This window comes from Cebus imitator, unplaced genomic scaffold (assembly GCF_001604975.1).
Source record: "Cebus imitator isolate Cc_AM_T3 unplaced genomic scaffold, Cebus_imitator-1.0 Scaffold242, whole genome shotgun sequence".
NCBI lineage: Eukaryota > Metazoa > Chordata > Mammalia > Primates > Cebidae > Cebus > Cebus imitator.
Window position 1 is genome coordinate 2,623,987 of NW_016107557.1, and position 25,338 is coordinate 2,649,324.

The window sequence follows — 25,338 nt, forward strand, 5'->3', positions numbered from 1 at the left end:
CATCAAAGGAATTTCATGACCACAGGTTAAATTCATAAAATATTTGTTCAGTATAGTAGTTTTAAATAAATATTCTTATTGAAAATAAAAATACATTTTTAAAAAGCAATGAATTACTTTTCCAGACATGGGTAGAAGCAAACATACAGTGTCAGACTCCATTCTGAGCTAGGTCAAAAGTTCAAGTTTTGTGGAAGGAGACTGTTTAGCAGTTTCCACACCTCACATCTTGTGAGTGTGCAAACACATATATTCACACATAGCAATATCAACCCAGCATGCGCTATGGCTAGTGGGGCAGCCAGAAGCCAAGAAAGCTTTTTTTGTTTTGTTTTTTTTTGAGATGGGAGTTTGGCTCTGTTGCCCAGGCTGGAGTGTGATGATGCGATCTCGGCTCACTGCAACCTCTGCCTCCCAGGTTCAAGTGATTCTTATGCCTCGGCCTCCCAAGTATCTGGGATTATAGGCACCTGCAACCACACCAGGCTAATTTTTTGTATTTTTAGTAGAGACAGGGTTTTATCATGTAGGCCAGGCTGGTCTCGAACTCCTGACCTCAAGTGATCCAACTACCTTGGCTTTCCAAAGTGCTGGGATTATAAATGTAAACCACTGCACCCAGCCAGAAAATGTATTTTTAAAAAGCATAGAGTAGTGGGATATTTATAAGAATTTGCCAAATTTTTTTAATGTCAAGATTTCTGTAAATTGTTGGAGAGCAGGGGACAAAATAAATCCCTTGAAAACTTATAAAGGGAGATTTAAGTTAGAACCTAGAAGCCACATTTTTAAGGCAGTCTGATAATTAGTTACCTGAAAAACATAGTAAAAGATTTCCACTTGTTCAGATTTAGCAATTAGAGTTAAAGATAAATCCTATATTTGAAATTTAAGAAGGATTATGTAAACAGATGTGATGGAAAAGATACCATAATATACCCAGGAACTTAATATATTAATAATATAATAATAATGTATACTGTAAAACTGCTTCTAGTTATGGAGTGATTGCTGGGACAGGGCTAAATCTTTTCCGTGGAGCAACTTACTTGGTATTTGCCCTAAAAGGGAGGAACTGTTGTCTTCATCATTTTACAGAGGCTGAGAGGCTAACAAGAGTATCTGGGACACAGAGCCTTTTAGTCTTGCTGCAACATTTGCACCATTACCTGCCATGTGTGCCACAACACACGCCAACACTAAAACACAAAAGCACTTTCCTTACACAGTGATGAGACATTTCTTATGAAAAATGCAAAGCCAATCTTAGCCTATTTTCAAGTAGGAACTCAACACACCTTAAAAATTTTTTTTCACCCAATCATCTGACCTTTTCCTAGTCTGGTCTGGGAAACCGATTCTCATTTGTGTTTAGAACCATTGCTCAGCATCAGGTGTACCAGCTGGCCCCCTGAGGCAGTGGGAGTAGGGCTGGGGTAGGGGGTATCAAGAGCAGAGTGGCACCCGCTGCCAGTGTGAGCGTCTGTTGCTAGGCAACTGCTGCAGCAGCATCGTGCTCCCCAGCAATGCTCCCACCTGCGGGGACCCAGGCTGCCCTGGGCACCGAGGGCAGAGGGTCTAGACTGACTGTGCCAGGGCCAGGAAGAGGAGGTCCTAGTTACCTCATAGATAATTTGAAAGGCACAAAAGTAAAACACAGTTGCTTCCTCACTCTTCTTGAAGTTTAAGACATATAGGATGTCTCAGAAGTCTTTTTCTTTCTTTTTTCTTTAAGAGTTTTATTTTTTTCACACCCAAGTAGGCCCAGGGGGTAGATTTTCCTTGCTCCCCTATCTGTCCCCACTCCTCCTGCCCTTCACAATGAGAAGAACATTCGCCGTTGCTCTATGGCTCAGAGAGCACCCAGACTTAGGCAGCTGACATGCAGTGGGTCAGCGGGCAGGCATCAGTCCACGTGGGCAAGTGATACTGGCTCAGCCACTCAGCCTTGCCTGGGTAGCGATGTTCAGGCCTCGAGGGCAGTAATAGCCTTCTTTGGCTTTAGGACATTGAAGGGAAATTTCTGGCCCACATTTGCCATAATTGCATCATCAACCTGATGTTCAACATATTCTTGTAACACTTTAAACCAGGAATTCTTACTCCAATCCCTGAAGGCTTCTTTTGTTCCCCAGAGAATCTCTTCAGGGTATCAGATTGGAGTCCTCAAATGTTTCTCTCAGGAGCTGCTTCTCTACCCCATCTTTGGAGTTCTCATTTCTCATGGCAGAGACATGTTACAGGGAAGAAAATCAGTGATGCAGAAACCAGACTCTCAGTTCAAGGCCGTGGGCGGTATGGGGAACTCAATCTGCGCTGAGAACATCAAACAAATAGAGCTCCTTCAGAGGCCTCTCACTCTCCTCGGCCTCGTGAAAATACATGTAACCCTGATTAAGTTCATCTGATCTCTGTCCAGAGAAGCTCACCATGCTATCTGCATTCTTCCAAATCTACTTGGACATTAAATACTTACCTACTGAAGTGCGAACTATTGTAATGTCCTAAGTTTCCAAGGAAAATATGGCTTAATCCAGAGCCTGAGTGCCTTCCTTAGAGTGAAAGAGGATTTCTCGATGTTCACTTCCAATATGACCTGCCACTCTTTCAGCACCAGTAAATCAGGGCTGTCCTCCATGCCAGTTGCAAATGTCTGGACAGTGTATTTTGTACTGCGTCTCTTTCAGCTGCTTCGCCTGTGTAGCAGCAACCAACTCAGAGTCCAAGCCCCTAATAAAACGGAGCCTATCCTTCCATCTGTCATCAAAATTGTCCTTCTCCTTCTTCTCCCTCTCCTTCTTCTTCTTTCTTCTTTTTAGAGACAGGGTCTCACTCTGTTGCTTAGGCTTGAGTGCAGTGGCACAATCACGGCTCACTGTAGCCTCAACTTCCATGTGCTCGAGGGATCCTCTTGCCTTGGCCTCCCAAGTAGCTGGAACTACAGACATGTGCCATCACTCCTGGCTAATTTTTAAATTTTCTGCAAAGACAGGGTCCTGCTATGTTGCCCAAGCTGGATTTAAACTCCTGTGCTCAAGTGATCCTTCCACCTTGGCCTCCCAAAGTGCTGGGATTACAGGTGTGAGCCCCTGCACCTGGCTCTAAATGTTTCTTAATATCACTGTTAAAAAGGAACTGAAGCTTGTTCTTCAAAGTTTCTGTCTCTAAACCTGAGAAAAGTTTCTCCACATTGTCACAGAGGGCATGCGAAGGTTGTGCCTACAGTGATGATGTTTAACCATTTCCATGGATGCAACTTTGCCATTTGCCTTTAAATCCAAAACCTCATAATGTCCCAGAAGAAAAGGCTCCACGTTTAAAAGGGGAGTCATGGAGTGCTCCAATGAAACAAGACCTTCAGCTTCTGGACATACAACCAAAATCCATCTTCTGTTATGGCTTTAAACAAAACCTAACTTCCCAGGTCTCTGCCCAAGAACACGTTCTTATTGGCAGTATCTAGCAAAGGAATTGCAAACGCATCATCCAACATACAAACTGTTTGCTCAGTTCCTCCTTTGTCATAAAGATGATGATTATCTCACCATTCACGTTGGTCTGGTGTTCAAATTCAAAATGGTGTTGCGTCTTTTTTAGCAGTTATAACTTTCGCTGTTGTAACAGGACCACATATATGGATATTTCTCCACTAAAATTAGCTGCATTCCAAATAGCTGATCAACCTTGGCCAACTAGTGAAGTCCAAAGAAGAAGTTGGTGTGTCCATTCATTCTTAAAAGGAAATGCGTGTGAACAGAAAGGCAGTCGTGGCTGCCAAAGGCGCAAATGCCATACATGGTGCAGTGAAGTCATGGCCTCTAAGTGATTTATTCAAATGTGATGGAAGAGACAGTGCCAGCAGGTCAGGATGGCGGGGACAGCGGGGGCCAGGGCTGCAGAAGGCATCTCAGAAGTCTTAGCGCATTTGAAAGTTTAATTATTTAAATTTCTTTTATACTTAGATTTGTAAATTTTGAATAATAATTTAAAAACGTGTTTTGGTTTCTGTCAGTCCTTCTGATTGATGATGGCAAATGTTGAAAAAAAAAAAGTCACCTGTTCTCTGGTTAGCTGAGCTCAAGTCCCCAATAACAATAAGAGGGATTTTTGTTTTCCATTATAAGGAGCTTCCTACCCTCACAGAAATTTAATTAACAACTGGATGAAAGCATGAAAAAAATTCAAGGCAACTGTTTCAGTTCATGACGGGCCAAGATCCAGAAGACGCTGATCAAGTTTGCAAACTGGCTAGATGTATGTGTAGCACAAGATAGCGGATATATTACATTTAATAAAAAACCAATAGATAGAAAATATGATAACTGGCCTTTCTGTAGTCTTTAAAGGTTATTAAAAATAAAAACTGGGCCGGGCGTGGTGGCTTACGCCTATAATCCCAGCACTTTGGGAGGCCGAGGCAAGCAGATCACCTGAGGTTGGGAGTCCGAGACCAGCCTGACGAACATGGAGAAAGCCCGTCTCTACTAAAAATACAGAATTAGCTGGGCGTGGTGGCACATGCCTGTTATCCCAGCTACTCGGGAGGCTGAGGCAGGAGAATCACTTGAACCTCCCTGGGAGGTGGAGGTTGTGGTGAGCCGAGACTGCATTCCAGCCTCGGAAACAACAGCCAAAAAAAAAAAAAGATAACTGCACTAAGACTTTCAGAACAGGTAGAGTAACAGTTTTCACGCTCAGTGTGGTGGCCCAAACCTGCAGTCCCAGCACTTTGGGAGACCAAGCTGGGCAGATTGCCGGAGCTCAGGAGTTTGAGACCAGCCTGGGCAACATGGCGAAACTCCAATTCTACAAAAAATACAAAAGTTAGCCAGGCATGGTGGCAGGTAGTCCCAGCTACTTGGGAGGCTGAGGCAGGAGGATTGCTGGATTCCAGAAGGTCGAGGCTGCAGTGAGTCATGTCTGCGTCACTGCACTCCAGCCTAGGTAACAGAGTGAGACTGTCTCTAAGGAACAAAACAGTTTATGAAAAGTGAATCGTCACTAGATTCAGTGCCCTAACAACGCTCCAAGAAACTGACAGCTACAGCCTGAGAGTTGCAAACAAGGGTTGCAAACAGCCAAGTGCTGCGGAGTTGTGGCCGCTGAGTGACCCGTGTGCACACAGCCTTCAGCTGGGGGTCCCTGTGTGACATTTCAAATGACTTGCTGTTGTTTTATCTCTTTTTTCTTCCTTAGTATCCTGGTGGAAATAACCTGAGTAGATGATCATCCATTTTTAGCAGCAGAGGTCATTCCATGACCTAATTACAATACGTTTAAAAAACATCATGGTAAAAATTTTAACAATTTTCAGAGGAAAGCAGGGAAACATTTTCCATTTTTCTTTTCTGTACATAATACTCTGTGATAAAATATTTTACAATGTATTGAGATAATTTATCTTCTATTTTTCTTACCCCTATAACCAAAATAATATTAAGGAGCTTTTAGAAGTGTTATCTGTAAAGGAGAATAACACACTCTTTTTTAACTCACAGCTTTAAAAACCAGAATAATACTGAATCAGTGGGAAAAGTAGGTTACATGTCTCTGACTCCACTCCTTGTCCAAAAATCCAGGACTGAAATATTCCCACAAAAATATTTGACTCAGTGGCACAGATAGCAGTTTAATTACTGTGTTAAAACAGAAGGTAAAAAGGCCATTGAATATGTTACAGCAAAACCAAACAAAATTGTAACCTACAAGGCATAATAAGAGGAACCAGTAAATGGAACGGAACTCTCAAGGTCTCGCAATTCAAAAAATTCCCTGAAAACCATCAAACTAGGTCAGGCTGTGAAGCAAGGGAGGGTGTGGGGACCACTGGTGTATTTTAAGAGAAACCACACACATCAAGGTTGCATGGAAAATACATTTTACAAACCAGAAATCAAATACATGCCCAATGATTTTCACTTGAACAGTGAAAATCAGCATCCCCATCTGTTTCAATCTGCTGTTTAACCTCAAATGGCCTAGCAGCATTTTGGACTACGGCAGATATTCAAACACATGTTGTTTAGCCAATGCGTTTTAATATCAAAGTGAAGTTTCAAAACCAGTCTAAAATGCTTTAAAGATGGTGCTTTCTTTACTAATTAACAAACATCAGATGAAGTAAAGTGTAAAAAGTTTTCAAGGAAATCTACCATATATATGAACAAAATTTCTATCTTAAGGAATATTTTATGATAAAAAATAATTTCAGAACTTAGAGGTGGTTCTAGATACCATGACTTTTCTACTCTTTAAATAATTATATTCACAAACATATTTTATTATAAAGTGAGTCAGACTCCACAAAGTCCCTTGATTCGGAACAAAAAGGCGAACAGTGTGGTCTGCATTTTAAATGCAGTGGTTTTTTGTTTGGTATCAGTGAGTGCTCCTGTGGAATATCAGAGGCGTGGTGACATGAATCCCAGTGCCAACACCTGATTCCATGTGGCCCCCAGGCTAACACCTGGTTCCATATGAATCCTAGCACTAACACTGATCCAATGTTGGAATTCAGTAATGTCTGTCTGCCTCACACTGTTCTCATATTTTAAGCAAATCATGTGAGGATATACTGTAAGGAAAGATGGTTCGTAGAGTCTGATTTTGTGTCCATACTAAAAGGAAAGGCAGATTCATGCAGTCTAGTTGAAAGGGATAGACCTGCAGTCAAGTTCTCTGAATTCTGTAACGATTACAGTGGAAGCACTTGGGTACAGGCTGTCACCCATAGAGATGTACTCCAGAAAGGATAAGAACACTCTAAGACCAATTTCTTAAGTTTCTGTGCAGTTGAGCAAATACGACTAGCACAGCTCACTCGCTCAGAGGGCAGTGTGCGAGGATGGGTATGAGCCGAGGGCTGGGTGGCGTGGGAGGGATGCTGAGGGGTGTGTGAGGGTCCTCGGAATCAGGCAAAGCTTCCCTATGGGAGAGGCATCCGAGGCCAGTGTTGAGGAGCGGTGGGGCAGGACCACGTGGAGAGAAGGTGCCCATTTCAGGTGTGGAGGCACTGCAGAAGGATAGGCAGAGGGAAGGGAACTCGCATTGCGCGGGAGGCAGGTTGGCAGATGGTGAAACTCAGTCTCGGAGATCAGGCGAGCAGATGAGCTGCAGAATGCATGCTCTTGGCATGGCAACTTTTCTTAAGGGGCAGCCCCTTCCATGGGTGCAGCACAGCGGCTACTGAACAAGAATGCCAGCGGAAGTCCCTTTCTTTGTTATTCTCTGTCCTTCTCAGTGCATGGGTGAGAGTGACGGTACTCCCCCAGTGGGGCTGTGGTGAGGATTGGGTGAATCAATCCACGGCATCACAGTGCCTGGCAGGCAGCAAGCTCCAAATAAGTGGACTGGGGTAATTATGATGATTGTTCAATAGGAATTGAACAAATATATATCCATCTTATCCCTCTCCACGAGGGAGCATGTGGACATCCTTGAGGATTTTGTAACTATTTCTGCTAGGCAGACACATGAAGGATGAACTACAGTACAGTCAACAAAGACCCACTGAGGGCCTGTGACACTCAGCTGAGCACAGTGTAAGCTGCTGGCTGGGAACATAAAGGTCACAAGGCATGCTAGGAACTGTACAAAAATGCACATGTGATGGGCGAAAGGATGAGAAAAATTTTACCAAAATAAAAAAAGAACAAAATGCACACGTAGAATTTTCGGCACAGCAATTGTGGGAGAGTCTCCTGATGAAGTTGAGAGACTTCAATGCCTTGCTCTTAGACATATTACAATTATACTTTTACACCAGCAGGTGGCAACATAGAGTCTGGAGGACAGATGGAGGCTCTGAGATGCTTTTAAGGCAATGCATGTTCATTCATTCGTTCATTCATTCATTCATCATAAAGCATTCTTTAAACACCTGTATACATCTAGCACATTTCTATGCCTTGAGATTATAAGGATTAATGAGACACTGTCCATGATCCCATTAATCTAATAGTCTAGTTGGGAGGGATAGGCCTGCAGTCAAGTTCTCTGAATTCTGTAATGATTACAGTGGAAGCACATAAGGATTTGTGTGGTCAATTCTACAAGTGAACAAAAAACACCATTTCTTTTTTTAGAGAAATTTATGCTAATATTTGTAAGTCATTCTTCGTCATTTTTAAAAGACACTGAAAGATGCGTTATTTTTAGCATCTCATTTGATGATTACAAAATGCACCTTATTGCCCACAATTTGGTCCATAGCTTTCACAAGGTCCTGAAAGAGTAGAGTTCTGTTGGATTCCAAAGCCTCTAACCTTTCGAGGATGAACTCTGAAGCCCCTTACAGATTTTTAAAAAATCACACCATTCTCTCTTCCACTAATTCCAAAAGGAAAAAAATCAAACAAGCCTACCTCCTTTCCCACTCAGTTAGGCAGATTAATCTGCATATAATGACTGATGAATTAATTATCTCTTTGCCCAGTTGCCTTAGCAACTGGTTTCTTTTAGAATTTGGTTTAGTTACAGAGTTTAAAGCAACAGTATTCCTTATAACAGAATATCGAATTGTCTATGAAATTAAACGTAACATAAATTTTTATTATACCAGGTAGGAACTACGAGCCAATCACAGAGATGCTGGAGTGGCTCGTCCTAAAACTTGCAAGGCTGTCGACAAAGAAGAATGGGCACAGAGCTTCATCTTTGTCTATGTTTGCATAGCATGGTTTGCTTTTATTTGTCATTATGTAGCAACATTTGATGGATTTAAACTATGGATGAGTTAAGATTGACATTCAAAAGGGATTCCCTCATTGCACATGAATCCCAAACAAATTTAGATGTATTGTATGGTTGAGTAAATGAAGAAATGTGTTACGTTATGAATGAGAGCCAGGGTTTTCAAAAAGGAAGAGGCAACGCACACATATGGAATGAAGGGAGGCAAGAGGCCTGTGGGGATGGGCTGGAATTGCAGGAATTGGTATGAGCTCATGATTTCTAAAACATACATAGACACACTCATGATTCTGTCCACAAATGGGTGTGTGCATGTGCATTTGTGTGGCTGTGCCTGTTTGTCCCTGTGTATCCACATGCATATATTTCCTACTTCTGTCTGCTGAAATGCCAAGAAGTTAAGACTCTCCAGTAGTGGCGAGCGGGGCCAGTGCCTGAATCTTGGTCATCCTTAGAGAAATAACTAACTGGGGGTAGGGGAGGTGTGGGGTGGGCAGGGCAGGGTCGCTATGAGCTAAACCTGGAACATTGTTATGCTAGAAAGTAAGGAAGTGCCCAAAAATGCTGGCAGCACACCACTAGCACACAAGAGCTGTATTGAAGGGGCTCTCATCTGGCCAAATCTGGGATGATGTGAGCACCAAAACAGTTAAGTACAGTAATGAATTCTATGCCACTGAAAAATACCCCGTCAGGCCCGTCAGGTGTCCCTGCCAACAACAGACAGATAAATACATAAATAAATAGAGAAGGGAGAACTCTAGCCAAGGGCAGCTAGCAAATGCAGAAGGAGGTCCCGGACAGGGGACACATCTTTTGCGACCACGATGGGGAAGCGTGGGTTGGGTGGAATCGGCAGCAGATGCTGAATGCAGGGAGAGGGTTTAACGAGGAGCAGGAGGGCTGCACGGTCTTAAAGTGCCTCCCCACAGAGTGCTTGTTAGTTGCAAAAGAAAAAGAGTAATCACACAGTGGAGAAATTGGACAAGTTGGGTCATCACAATTGACCCCACCAAAGCAGGAGAAATGGGCATCACAGGCTTCCACCGGTGAGACCCCAGAAAGGACACCACAGAATGTATGCAGTGTTCTGGCCAGAAAGGCATTTCCTGAATTTAAGTCAGGAGGAGACATCGGACAAACCTAAAATTGAAAAAATTAAAAGGATAGGGGACCTGTATTCTTCACAAATGCCAATGTCATGAAGAGCTAAGGAGAGATGACACCCGAGTGCTATACCTCCAATCCTGGAGGGGGAAATGCTGGCGGACACACAGAGGGGCTGCATGATGAAACTGCTGTGCACATGGTGGGTCAGATACACTTATTGTCTCAATGTCCAGTTTACTAACTTTGAGAACTGTACCATGGTCACGTAAGGGAATATCCTGCCCCTAGAAACACACACACGGATGTTCTTTAAGAGTAAAGGGCCATGATGGCCACAGCAAGCTCTCAGAAGATTGAGAAAGATTCACCTGTCTACACCTCCATCTGTGCATCTACAGAATATATGCAAATGAGAAGGCACACTGGGAAATATGAACAAGAGGCAAACCTGGGTGAGGGGCATTTGGGAAGCCTTTGAACTCTTCTTATTCTTGCAACATTTTTCTAAGTTTGAGATTGTTTTCAAATAAAAAATTAAACAATAAGAACAGCCTCCGATGCTCTGTTCAACAAGAGTTTCCCTGAATCTGAGCACCAAGTGCCCTGGAGCTAGGCTGTGCACGCCACTCTCTGGGCCTCACCTGCCCTCGTTTAGTCGGCATCCGACACCATCATGGTGTTCGTGCTCATGTACTTCAGTGGAACACAGATCACATGAAATAAGGCAGTGAGATGCTATGATGCCAGGCGGCAAAGAGCAGTAGGCTCCTCCACAGTACTGACGTTCTGTGGGTGTTGAGTCCCCCAGGTCACTGCCGTCCTGCCTGGCAACCCACACATCCATTTCTTCCTTACCTGCTCTGCACAGACTCACACCACACAATTTTCCAATTCTGCCTGAAGGAGTGCCTCCTTCTTTTCCCTGGGGAATCACTGCTTTGAGAGGAAAGGCTTGACTGCGCACAGTGGCTCATGCTTGTAATCCCAGCACTCTGGAAGGCCAGGGCAGGTGGGTCACTTGAGGCCAGGAGTTCGAGACCTGCCTGGGCAACATGGTGAAACCCTGTTTCTACTGAAAATACAAAAAATTAGCTAGGTGTGGTGGTGGGCGTCTGTAATCCCAGCTAGTCATCCTGCTGAGGCAGGAGAATTGCTTGAGCCCGGGAGGTGGAGATTGCAGTGAGCTGAGATAGGGGAGGCTGGGGCATGCCTGCCTGGGCAGCGAGCTGGTCATGAAGGTGCTACGCTGGGCTATGCTCACAGAGGTCAGACTGTCTTAGGTGACAGCCCTCCCCTCGGGGAACTTGGTGTCCAGCCAGAGACACTGCTGCCCACAGCACACCTGGCCTGGCCAATGCATGCTAAAAGAAGTTAAGACACAGAAGCCAAGAGCCAGGGGTCCAGTGGCCCAGGCTGTGCTTGGGCAGGAGCCTAAACACTAGAGGAGGCCTTCAGGGCCTGCTTGGAACAGTGGGACTTTTGGGGTGGGTGGTGCAGGCTAAGCTCATGTTGGGAGCCTAGTAGCCAGAGGAGCTGGAAGAGAGAAAGCCTGGAAGCGGGGTCTGTGGGAGGCTTTGATATTAAAAAGAGGAAATGCAAGTCAGCTCTTCATCTGCTAAGTGATGAGCTACCAGCAGGTCTGTGAGCCCAAGTCCACTGACTTCTGTGAAGCAGAGTCTGGATGCTGGGGGTTCTGCCAGGCTGCAGACCCACTCTCTCCTGCCCAAGGTGGCTGGCTCTGCAGACGGTCTCCACTGGGCTCCCTGGCCCAGCTCCTGTGGGTGCAGGGGGAATGGAAGGGTGAGGGAGGAGGTCAGGTTCCCTTTCCCGTCCCCCATTTCCAGGCTGAATGCCTTCATCAAGCTCTCTTCAGTAACCTGTTTTGAGGGGACCATTTGTTTTCTGCCAGATTTCTCACCCCAATGGTTCCCTCCCTCTGGGCTGATATGTTCCTGTGCCAGGCACAGGGCTTGGGGAGCAGAGCCATCGGGACTTCAGTCCCCACGGCTAGTCTGGTCAGATGCACCTGTGTGGCTGGAAACCCACACTGCTGTGTGGGGTGGTTCTGGCAAACTGGCAGTTCTGGGCAGCTTCGATCTGACAAGGGCTGTGCTTTCAGAAGGAAGGTGAACTGGGGGACTGGAGAGATGGGGAGAGTGGGCAGGAGGGCAGTGGAACCCACTGCAGAGAGCCTGAGGTGCAGCCAGGGAGGCGAGCACAACAGACATTCAGAAGAATGGTAAAGAGAAGCATCCGGAGAGACTTGGAAGACCTTGGAGGCTGATCAGACTTGAAGGTCAGGGAGAGGGAGACGAGAACATGCCTTAGGATTCTTAGAATTTGACTAGAAAACAAGACACAATTTAAAGCATTGGTAGGCATTATCATAATGAAGTGAGCTAACTGTATATATAGTAGTCCTCAGATGAATATTTAACAAAATGTATTTTTTAAAATTTGAAATACCCCATTTACCCTCATGTGATTGTTACACATTNGGAGAGGGAGACGAGAACATGCCTTAGGATTCTTAGAATTTGACTAGAAAACAAGACACAATTTAAAGCATTGGTAGGCATTATCATAATGAAGTAAGCTCACTGTATATATAGTAGTCCTCAGATGAATATTTAACAAAATGTATTTTTTAAAATTTGAAATACCCCATTTACCCTCATGTGATTGTTACACATTGCATGCTTGTTTCAAAATATCTCATGCAACCCATAAATAGATACGCCAACTATGTATCCACAAAAATTTTAAAAAATTGAAATAATTCCAAGCTCACAGAAAGAATAGTATAAAATGTTCCACATACTCTTCACCCAGTTACTTCAATTGTTAGCATTCTGCTGCATTTGCTTTATCATATACTTTCCCTATCTGTATGTTTTCACATTCATATTTACACATTTTTTTCCCCTGAACCATTTGAAAGTAAGCTGGAGGCAGTATGCCCTTGTCCACGTGTATTTCCTAAGGATGAGATTCTCTTACATAGCTGCAAATGTTGCTGCAGTCCTCTTGCCTAATCAACCGTCCATATCCAAAGTCAGCTAACAGAACCACAGGTATCCTTTGTAGCAATCGCCCCATCCTTCTTCCAGGGGCTGGCCCAGGATCACACAGCATTTAGCTGTCCTGTTTCTCTTCCAATGCAACTGGGAAATTTACACCCAGCGGTTGACAAATGGTTGTGAAGTTTTTCTTCATGAGCTAGAGGAAGTTACAGTCACCACCAGCAGCTTCTAAACAGCAAGGCTCAATCTCTCAGATACACCAAGCACCTTCTGCAAACAGGGGCTGCAGAATTCAAGTACAAATCTTTCAAAACCACTGCTGTACAAATGCATTTTAAGGATATGTGATACTTTAAATCTTATTTAAAATAAAATTAATACTTCTACATACAAAAAAATAAAAACACAAAGAAGTGTCTTTAAAAATAATAGAGATAGGGTCTTGCTCTGTTGCCCAGGCTGGAATGCCACGGTGTGATCATAGTTTACTGTAGCCTCCGGCGCTTGCATTCAAGCGATCCTTCCACCTTGGCCTCCCAAGTAGCTGGGACTACAGGTGTGTGCCACCAAACATAGCTAATTTAAAAAACTTTTGTAGACGTGAAGTCTCACAGTGTTGCTCAGGCTGGTCTGGAACTCCTGGTCAAGCAATCTTCCCCCCTCAGCCTTTCAAAATGTTGGAATTACATGTGAGCCACCATGCCCGGCCAGAAGTCTCTGTAATAAAAGAAGTCTCTCCCTCTGTTTGGAGAAAACAGGCTACATTTGGAGATGTACCGGCATGTTAAGTCCCAGAGTAGGCTGTGGGACAAGACAGAGAGCAGTAACCTCTGCATATCAAATATACGAACAGGGGGAGGGCTCCAGCAATCCTAACGCAGCCTCCCAAGTAGCTGTTATTACAGTTGCATGCCACCACGCTTGGCTACTTTTTTATGGTTTTAGTAGAGGCGAGGTTTTGCCATATTGCCCAGGCCGATCTCAAACTTCTGGGCTCAGGTGATTCTCCTGCCTCAGCCTCCTAAAGTGCTAGGACCTTCACACCAGGCCACATTCTTTTTAATTAAAGAGACCATTGAGCAACTCTTATTTAAATAAGCCATTCTTATCATCACTCTCTTCATTTAACCCTACTCTTTTATTAATACCACTTATTAATACCTTAGGCTGGGTGGGTGGCTTACACCAGTAATCCCAGCACATTGGGAGGCCAAGGCAGGTGGATCACCTAAGGTAAGGAGTTCAAGACCAGCCTGGCCAACATGGTGAAAACCTGTCTCTACTAAAAATGCAAAAATTAGACAGGCGTGGTGGTGCGAGCCTGTAGCCCCAGCTACTTGGGAGGCTGAGGCAGGAGAATCACTTGAACCTGGGAGGCGGAGGTTGCAGGGAGCCGAGATCATGCCATTGCACTCCAGCCTAAGCGATAAGAACAAAACTCCATCTCAACAACAACAACAACAAACCCAAAAAACAAAAACTTATAAAACGCCTGCTGATCCTCACGTTGACCTGATGTTTTCCCTGTGCCCACCTGAGTCTAGCCTTTTCCTTTATCTGGGATGCTCTCCTCCCACTTCTCTGCATGTTCATCAGACTGGTTCTACACTGGTTCTACACTTGGTCCAACCACTCCTGCATCAAGGGGACGCTGGTCTAAATGTCATTTGCCCTTTAGCTTCCTGCCTGGTTGCTGTGGTTCTTTGTGTTTTATTCTAGTTTCTCCAGTAGAATAAATCCCTCCAAAGGCTATTTCCTACGTGTTCGTCAGATCACTGATGCCTACTGAGCGAACTACAGAATGACTCCAGCAGTGGCCCTGCTTAGGGTCGGGTGGTATTCCCTTAGCAACCTAAAACCTCTCCTGTTGAACGATGCCATGAGATCATTAGAGTACTAGGCAAACCCACGGAACTCCCATGCTATCTAGAATACAAGCTGTCGCTCATTTCTCAGAACTTGCTGCTCTCCAAGGGCATGTCATTTAGGCCACACAGTCATGCTCCACCCCTGGGAGACGGGACATGATTGCCTACACTTAATCTATTCTCTGTGATTTGATCCTGTCCTGTAAAGAAAAGGTTATTGCTCTTCCCGAACCCCCAATTCCATCGGGGAACCACTGCACCTCTGGAAAGATGGTTTCATCTGAGCTAAGAGCTGTTTCAAAGAGGATGAGGCCACCCCACACCTTCATCCCTTCTGGTGCTGGGCAGTTCTGCAGAACGGACCCAGGACCTGTGAGGAATGTGCAGAGTCACACACACATACAAGTCCTAAGCTTGGACTTTGCTTTTTCAGTGATAGACACAGGGGATACACGTGCAGTATTGTTGCATGGATGTAGAGCATAGGGTAGCCATCACCTGAACAGTGTACACTGTACCCGGTGAGTCATCGTCCCGCCCTGCCTCCCACCCTTCCTCCCCAGGGTCTGTTCTTCCACTCCTGTGTCCACGTGCACACATCGTTTAGGTCTCACTCAGGAGAACATGTGGTATTTGGCTTTTGTTTCTGAGTTGTTTCACTTAGAGAATTACCTCCAAAAAAACATGATTTTACTCTTGAGAGCTGAATAGTATTCCACAGTGTATAAGTACCACATTTGCTTTATCCAGTCATCCGTTGATGGACTTGGAATGTTTTTTAAGACAGAAGAAATATTCCCAGAAGAGGAAGAAGAGAGCCCACCCGTGAGCGGCTGGGGCCGTGCTGCCGTTTACTGCAGCTCTGGAACTCCCTGCGTCCAGCAAGCCCCCGGCCTCGCCGGCCTCACCCCCAGCTTCGCCTCTGCCCTCCGCCACCTGGTACAACATTCAGCAGGCAGAGCAGTTTAAAGGGTGAGCAGAGGGAAACAGCTCACCCTTTCATATAGCAGCTTACCACAGGGCAGCTGTCCCTCAGATGCCGCACGAGGGGCCCACACCTCCAAGTCCCCAGCCTGCGTCTCCCCGCGCCCGGGCGCAGCTTGGCACAACGCAGAGCCCATGCCTCATCAGCGCCCCTGTGCCACGGCGCCACCTAGCGGCCGTTCCAGCAACAACCCGACTCGGAGCACAGATCGGCAGCGTCTTCTCACAGGTCCAGGTGTCCACACAGGACAGGACAGGGCACCACGACCTCCTTCCCAACAAGTTTATTTCTTGTTTTCTCGCTGCCTGCAATTTCTGACAAATCAGTTAATCACTGCCCAGAAAGCTCCTATTTCATGAATACATAGCTGTAGGTATCCCTCCACCCACTCCTGTGTTCCGGCCTTTCTGTGTTTGCTGTTTCCCTCTTTGTGAATTTCCCTGTGCTTCTGCTCATCTGACTGCTGCAGCTAACTTACTGCGTTCCTCGTCAGTTACAGGGCTCTGCTGATTTAACATTTACATTGACAAAACAATTTTTCAAAGCATATTAACATTTTCTTTTGAATATTCCATCTATCCTCGCTCCATCTGTAAATGTTGGGAAGGTCCATATTTAGAATCATGTAGTTAATATTGCTAACATACAACACAACTGAAACGATAAAATCGGGGCGAAACTTGACACTATTCTTTTCTTTTTTCTTTTTTTTTTTTTTTTTAGACGGAGTTTCGCTCTTGTTACCCAGGCTGGAGTGCAATGGCGCGATCTCGGCTCACCGCAACCTCCGCCTCCTGGGTTCAGGCAATTCTCCTGCTTCAGCCTCCTGAGCAGCTGGGATTACAGGCACGCGCCACCATGCCCAGCTAATTTTTTGTAGTTTTAGTAGAGACGGGGTTTCACCATATTGACCAGGATGGTCTCGATCTCTTGACCTCGTGATCCACCCGCCTCAGCCTCCCAAAGTGCTGGGATTACAGGCTTGAGCCACCGCGCCCGGCCGACACTATTCTTTTCTGAACAGATACCCAAGGGTGAGGACAGACTAAATGTAGAGTTATGTGTGCCTGAGAACAAAGGCTCTAGTATTCAGAGTATTTAAGGAACTGCCACAACTCAACAATAAAGACAAATAACCTAATTAAAATAGGAACAAAGGATTTCAACAAATATTTCTCTAAAGAAGATATACAAATAATCAATTTGCACATGAAACGATGCTTAACATTATTAATTAGGGAACTACAAATCAATACCATCTCACACTCACTAGGACGGTTATCATAGAAAAGACAGTAACGAGTGTTGGTGAGATGTGGAAAAATCAGAACCCTTCATACACTGCTGGTGGGAATGTAAATCACGCAGCCACCCTGGAAAACTGTTTACCTTTTTCTAAAAAAGTTGAACACACAGTTACCATATGACTCAGCAATTCCAATTATTGGTAATAACCAACGGAAATAAAGCTTATATTTAGACAAAAACTGTACACAAATATCCATAGTAGTATTATTCATAAAAGCACAGAAGCAGAAACACAGAAATGTCCACCAATGATAAATAGAAAAATACAACATTGTATATCTATATGATGGAATATTATTCAACCACAAAACGAATGAAGTAGAGATGTATGTTACACACAGATCAAAACGTTATGCTAAGAAAACAGAGCTAGTCGCAAAAGGCCACATATTATGCAATTATTTGTGTCAAATGTCCAGAACAGGCAAATCTACAAAGAGAGAGAATAGATTAGTGGTTGCTGGGAGGAAGAGCAGGAGGGGAAATGGGGAGTGACTGCTAATGGGTCCAGGGCTTCTTTGTAGAATGATGCAGATGTCCTGGATTAGATATTCCAGTCCTTCAGCAGTAGGCTCCCAAGGACGGAACCTTGTGAATACACTAAACACACTGAATTGTACAATTTTAAGAGGAGTGAATTTATGGTATGTGAGTTGTTTCTGTATTGGGGGAAGAAAAGAAAAAATGATAATATTTCTGGATTGGAATTAAATTGCACAGTGGGATTACTACATTCTTACTTCTGTTTTGTCAAGGATTATATTCAATCTATTGTAAACTAAAAATAAAATCCTAAGGCCCCCCACTGATCGAATGAAGCTTCTTGTCCAAGGGTAACCCCAGAAAAACCTTAAAACCTGAATTCCTGGCTGGGCGCAGTGGCTCACGCCTGCAATCCCAGCACTTTAGGAGGCCAAGGCAGGCAGATCATCTGAGGTGAGGAGTTCAAGAACCAGCATGGCAAACATGGTGAAACCCAGTCTCTACTAAAATACAAAAATCAGCTGGGCATAGTGGCTGCAGGCCTGTAATCCCAGCTACTCGGGAGGCTAGGGTAAGAGAATTGCTTGAACCCAGGAGACCAAGGTTGTGTGAGCCAAGAGCACGCCACTGCACTCCAGCCTGGGCAACAGAGTGAGACTCCATCTCAAAAAACAAAACAAAACAAAACAATTCCCGGCCATGATGGTAAGGGAAGTCAGACATGCCTCTTCATACCCCATTCCTTTTGGAGTTTAGGCACAAGTGACCGGAATTAACAAAAACAGAGATCATAAGGCTGACTCAATGGACTCTGTATGGCAATAAGATACCAGATTATTAATAGGACCTAAGGCCATGCTAGGAGAGCGTTAAGTCACACTCTGCAAACCATGAAAGCTTGCTGAAGGTTTTTGTTTGTTTGTTTGTTTTTAATTAACCCAGTATGACATGCTTACTTTCCAACCTGACTCTGATATAGTATCACATGACAGATAGCAGACCCCCTTAACTTAAGCATCCTTTATACTGACTTCAAGTCTTTTTAATTTTTTTTTTGGTTTTGAGATAGAGTCTTACTCTGTCACTCAGGCTGGAGTGCAGTGGCGCGATCTTGGCTCATTTCAAGATGAACCCCCACCTCCCGGGTTTGAGCGAGTCTTCTGCTTCAGCCTCCCTAGTAGCTGAGACTACAGGTGCATGCCACCATACCTGGCTAATTTTTACATTTTTGTAGAAATGGGGTTTCACCATGTTGGCCAGGCTGGTCTGAAACTCCTGACCTCAGGTGATCTACCCTCCTTGGCCTCCCAAAGTGCTGGGATTATAGTTGACAGCCACTGTGGACGGCAAGTCTTTAGAAAAAACTTAACTCGGCTAGGTGCAGTGGCTCATGCCTGTAATCCCAGCATTTTGGGAGCCAAGGTGGGCAGATCACCTGAGGTCAGGAATTTGAGACCAGCCTGACCAATATCGGGAAACCCTCATCTCTACCAAAACTACAAAAATTAGCCGGGCATGGTGGTGGGCACCTATAATCCCAGCTACTCAAGAGGCTGAGGCAGGAGAATCGCCTGAACCTACGAGGCGGAGGCTGCAGTGAGCCAAGATCACGTCACTGCACTCCAGCTTGGTGACAGAGGGAGTCTCCATCTCAAAACCAAAAAGGAAAAAAGAAAAAAGAAAAAACTTAACTCTTTCAACCTACTGCCAACTAAAGAATCCCTAAAACCCACCTATGACTTAAACACCCCTGCTTCCAGATGCCCCGCCTTTTTGGGCCAAACCAATGTAGAATTTCCATGTGTTGATTTATGATTTTAGCTGCAATTCCAGTGTCCCTAGAATGTATAAAATCAAGCTGTAACCTGACTGCCTTGGGGCCACTTAATCAAGGTTTCTTGAGTTTGTGTTTTCTCCCGGCCATGGGCAGCCACATGGGCTCAGAATAAACCTCTTTATTAATAAAATGTTTTACAGAGTTTGGTTTTTCTGTTTACATCATTTTATGCCAGATTCTGCTGGGTGGTGTAGAGGATATGGAAATGGATCAGAATAGATATGACTTGCACAGAATATACAATCTAGTAATGCGTTTAAGCAAAACTTACAAATATCTACAATAAAAGGTAGTGAGTGTTATGAAGGAAGTAGATAATAAAACGAGTGGAGACTTAAGGAAGAGAACTTCCAACAGAGACGACCAGAAACAGTTGCAAAGAGGAGATAACACTTGAAATCGACCTTAAAATCTGGAGAAGATCTGGCTACTTAGGAGTGTGGGGGAGGGATTGCCGGAGCAGAGGGAGCGCGGAAGCTCTGGAATTGGTGAGCCGAGAGCATCCTCCAGTTGGTTCGTTGTGCTTAGGGAAGGCAGAGTGGGCAAGGGAGTGAAAAACCACACAGGTGGGGCAAGGAGGAGCGCTGAGACAGCCGTTCAGTAGGCAGGAAGCAGGTTTTCCTTCTAACCACTCAGGAAAAAAAGGTCCCCTTTCTCTTTGTTGGAAGATGTTGTACGCAACACATCTACGAACCTTCGATCTCACAGTGTTCATTTCTAAATGCTCAGTTCCAGGATTTTAGAAATCTAGGTTAACTGTCTCGTTTGCATCCAAATGACAAATCATCAATAAAAAGAATGTAGGGCAAATCAAAAATATGATGCCAGAGATCCCTCCCTTACCCAAATGGCTCTGATGTTTTCTGAGGAGACTTTTATCTACTAATCAGTACTAACCTGTCCATCCCATTCCAATGTGTTTAAACTCTCAGAACTTTGGCTGATTTCTCCCAAGAAGAGTCAGTCTTTCATCAGCAGGCTCCTAACAAAGCAATTTATTTTCAAAATGTATAAATGTCTTTTGCTTGTAATACTGATTTGTGTTAAACAACATAAAACTCATCGTCTAACACAGGAATCCAGGAATATTACATTTTCTTGCAGAGTTTACATTTACAGAGTAGCAAATGTCTGGATTTCTGTCTGTATCATCACTGTAAGGAAATAAAAGAACAATGCAAAGAAATCAATGTCTGTGCAAAGACTAATGGTGAAATGAAGTTCAGAAATAATTTTAAAAAATATTAAACAGATTTATCTTAAGAAGAAACTTTGAGGTTTGGGACAAGAACAAACACCAGTTAGAAACAATTCTAATCTCCTGCCTGAGCTGTTCAACTCAGAATTGCAAGAAGCCCCCAGAGCCTCTCTCTACTGGGCTGCTGAGGTGGAGGAGCCTTTGTGAAGGTGGAGCTCCTGCAAACAAGTGGGAAAATGCAGCCAGAAGAGGGCAGAATCAAGATGTGGGAGAGAGCTTCCATGACACTGGCTGTGAGGGCAGGTGGACTTCCTAGTCAGAAGATAACTTTCGTCTGAGGAATGTGAGTCCGTCTAAATCATCAGGCCCAGAGACACATTAAAATAAGACAATTGTACCCTACTCCCCCAACCCCACCCATGCCTGCCCCACCATTTTGAACTATGTATTCTTTTTTTTTTAAATTAAAGAGATAGGGTATTGCTCTGTTGCCCAGGCTGGAGTGTGGTGGTGTGATCACAGCTCACTGTGGCCTCCAAATACTGGGACCAAGGGATCTTCCTGCCTCAGTCTCACAAGTAGCTGGGACCACAGGCACAGACTACCACACCCAGCTAATTTTTTGATTTTTTTGTGGAGACCAAATCTGCTTATGTTGCCCAGGCTGATCTCGAACTCCTGGCCTCAAGTGATCTTCCTGTCTTGGTCTCCCGGAGTGTTGGGGTTATAGGCATGAGCCATCATGCTGGCCTATATTCATGTCTTAAAATTGCTGTCGATTGCCACAATTAGCTATAAATTAACCTAACAATGCCATGCCACACTGGACGCCATAACCCACACTCTATAGGTTAAAATGTATAGCCAGTTACTAATCAATGTTACTTCTGTTAATCAAGGAGCATTCCCGACAATTCTGTGTCAGCCTACTCTCTGTCCCTGCTATTTGCTTTTAAAACCCTGATTACCTGAGTCAAAAAAACTCCTCCTCTCTACCTTACACTTGTTTGAGTTGGAATTCTACCATTTACAAGGGAAAAGGATCTGGATGAAAACAAGAGATGTACAATATCCTTACACAGTTGCCTCGACACATGCCTCCACACCCGACATTCTGCCTTTGAGGTTCCGGCTTGTCATTTCAGTTTGGGGTCCTGGTACAGGCAGAAGATGACGGGAACAGAGGCTGCAGCCCATCCGTTAGTGAAACAGTAGCAAACCCAGTAATGAATTAGCCTGTGGCTCATGAAGGGCACTTCCTTTGCTGTCATGGTACAGTGTGAAGGCACGCTTCCTTCTTCTTTATGCTGGAGTGTGAAGGCGTGCTGGTTCCTTGCACTGCAGTGGACAGGGGCATCTTCTTCCTCCTTACAGCATGTTCTGCGCTTCCTTTGCTGTCATACTATTGCTGTTACTCTCAACTGCCTTTGTCATTAGTGCCTTCTCTGAGTCTCTGTGAAATGTGCTAGCAGGATGTATGTTTCTTAACTTAGAGAAGGATTATTAAAACAACATTAAACAGACAAATTGCTTTAAGAAAATATTTTCATATCACCAGGCAGACCTTATGGAAAAGGAGTAATATTTTATTTCTTCAAAAGTTTATTGAGCTATTTTGTGTTAAGATCTATGCAAAATACCGAAGGCACAAAGATGAGTAATATAAAAGCCCTGTGATATTTTTTGGAGACAGAAACAAAAATAGTGCTTCCACCCCAAGGTGGTAATGTTAGAATATAGTAACTATAAGATGCTTTAGGAGTAGAAGGTCAGAAAAGGCCAAAAATAGAATGTACTTTTTCTTTTTTTTTTTTTGAGATGGAGTCTCGCTCTGTCACCCAGGCTAGAGTACAGTGGCATAATCTCGGCTCACTGCAACCTCCGCCTCCTTGGTTCAAGAGATTCTCCTGCCTCAACCTCCCAAGTAGCTGGAATTACAGGTATGCACCACCACGCCTGGCTAATTTTTTTTTTTTTGGTATTTTTAAGTAGATATGAGGTTTCACCATGTTGGCCAAACTGATCTTGAATACCTGTCTCCAGGCGATCCACTCACCTCGGCCCCCAAAGTGCTGGGATTACAGGTGTGAGTCACCACACCTAGCCAGGATGCATGTCTTGGCCTCAGCCTCAAGGTTGGTTGGGGGATACACTGAGTGAGGATGGGAGCATCTTAAGAGTTTAGGAAGGAGCAGAGCAAGGTAGGGCTCTGGGGGATGCACAGGGCAAACTGGCATGGAGAAGATTTTCTCCTTAGATGTGTTTGGGATGAGAGCAGCAGAGTTTAGAGGGAGGACAGCTAGTTTGGGTGTCTTGGCAGTCCTGCTGGGTTGAGAAGAAAGGGCTAGATCAGGTAGAGGGAGTGAAATTTCCTTTGCAAAAATCATAACAAAGGAAATTATTATGACAGTGAAAGAAATCAAACCTAACTGACTCCATCTTGTTTCTAACCTCTAAGAAGTCCTTGTTCATTCTTGGGCATAGGCCAAACTAACTTTGGAAAGCAATTCAGTTCATGGTTTGACTCTGAAACAAAATTGATAATAGCCCTTTCCTGAAAAGACCCTCTTCTTGCCTGCGCACCAGTCTGCCTTTACAGGACTAACAAATTACCTACAAGATTAGATATTACAGTTTAGGGGTCATGCAGCCTTTGGCTCCAAGAGTCTGAATCTCCTCAAACAGCTCCTGGGGAAAACATTACTACTGTGAAACCTGAGATCAGTGCTTGAGATATTTTTGGAGACCCTGCACTCCATGGATCAGCTGACACCACCCAGAGTGGTAATCTGGCTCAACCAGCTCTGCTATCCCACCCAGGAACAGAGGACAGCAAGAAAACCTCACTTCAACCCCCTACAATTCCTTCTCCAATAACCAATCAGTATTCCCCACTTCCCAAGCCCCTACCTGACAAATTATCTTTAAAAACTCTGACTGATTTGAGTAATAATAAAACTCGTCTTCTGCACAGCTGGCTCTGTGTGAATTACTTTTTCTCTACTGCAGTTCCCCTGTCTTGATAAACTGGCTCTGTCTAGGCAGTAGGCAGGGTAACCCATTGGGTAGTTACAGGAGGAGTTATGGTTGTGAGGTCATGGGGACCAGCAGGATGACAGAAGAAAGGGAGGAGGCAGGATCCCTGTGACGTCCCAGCTGGGGCCAAGGAGTGAATCCTGATGCTGTCAGCCAGGAGAGGGAGGCTGAGTGAGGTGGGATGGAAAAGGAAGACAGCAGGCCTGGAGCCTTCATTTATGTCAGATGGGAGACAGGAGCAAGAGAAGGAAAAAGAGGAGAACAGAATACATGGATTCTACCTAAGGAACTGTGTCCATCACCTGCGTAGGGGTTCAGTCAGGATGGTGGGAAAAATTGTAAAACAGATGCAAACCTTCTTGGAAGGCTGGAAGGTTTTTGTAAAAGCCTCAGGAAAGAATGAGCCAAAGACAGCAGTTCTTACCCAGGGACTATTAGGCAGAAGTAGATACAAAGGAAAGTGGGGGAGTTTATCTAAAGACCTTGTTTACTCATGTGGTCATAAGACCGACCTCTGAACATCCATGGGGGTATGACTGCTCTCTACTTGGGGGGTTAAAAATGTTATTATCCACAAATGGTATTTGCTTTAGGCCTCAGAACCTGATCTTCAATCATTATCTACAAGTGTGTTGACTCAAAGTCTCTGTCATTAAGTCTATACTGAATAAATGCCCAGAGTGCCAGCTGGTCAGGGCCACGGCTACCAACTCTTTACAGCACCCTCCTTGGGGTCTGCCAACTGCCCAGACCCCCAGCTCGCTATTTCACTGGATATCTGTGTCTGAGTACATTTGTTCATCGGTTGCTGAGTCAGGGTCTGCCAGTCAGACCTGGCAAACTGGACTTCATGTCAGGGCTACAGCATTTAAAAACAAGTGTCAACACTCTTGGAAAAGAACATTTTAGATTTCTTAAAGGGATATTTGACATGAAGGCCAGGCTGCTGGGTCACCGTGGAGTGTGTGGATGCCAACAAGGTGCACCAGACCTGTGGACTGGGAGGGTCCAAGGGTCCGAGAATGCACTTCCAAAGGTCCTAATTCCTGAGTGTGGCCGATCAGCTACTGCATAGCTTATAAATAAAGCAGAAAAGCCCCATTGTGGAATGAGAGGCAAAACCTCAGAAAGGGGAAAGGCCTCCATCTAAAAATGCTTGAGGCTCTGGAGGCTACACAATTCTCCTGGAAAACCAGCGCCACTGTGGCTCAAGGCCTGTGAACAGTGTCGGGCTGGGGGGTTTCCTTGAGCAGCGATGCTGAGCTCATGCTAGGAAAGCTGTGGACAGAACATTCTCTTGTAGCTGATAACCCTCATTTGTCTATGATACAGTTTAATTATTTTCTTATTTTTTCTTCTTTTCTCCTGTTCTGATTTCCCTTGTTCTCTGCTTTTTGCTTCACCTTTTAGAAATGCAAATATAACTTTTCACCTCCCCCTCACCAGACATTCCCTACAGGGCAAGTTGATCTAACTCTGCTCCAAGATGGCTCTCTCCTAGAGAGCTGACAGTTGATGGCAAACCAAGGCATACCCCACCAATGGAGCTCTCACTTCCAGGGGGTCACCCTGGAACTCACACCCATTAGGGGGCCATGTCAAAAGCATGCCCACTTGTCCACTTTTACAACTGGTAGATAATTGCCCTGTAGGTAACTGCCTGGTAGATAACAGCTGCCCTGTAGGTAACTGCCTGGTAGATAACAGCCGCCCTGTAGATAACTGCCTGGTAGATAATAGCCGCCCTGTAGATAACTGCCTGGTAGATAACAGCCGCCCTGTAGGTAACTGCCTGGTAG

General features: G+C 44.6%; 1 protein-coding gene and 1 pseudogene across 1 annotated transcript in view; both read right to left on the minus strand.

Annotated features, from left to right (window-relative positions):
• The window catches only part of GNAL (G protein subunit alpha L), a 194,435-nt gene that overhangs the window by 129,619 nt on the left and 39,478 nt on the right, over positions 1-25,338 (minus strand). The gene's annotated exons all lie outside the window — the stretch shown is intronic.
• Positions 1,870-3,801, minus strand: LOC108282503 (annotated as a pseudogene).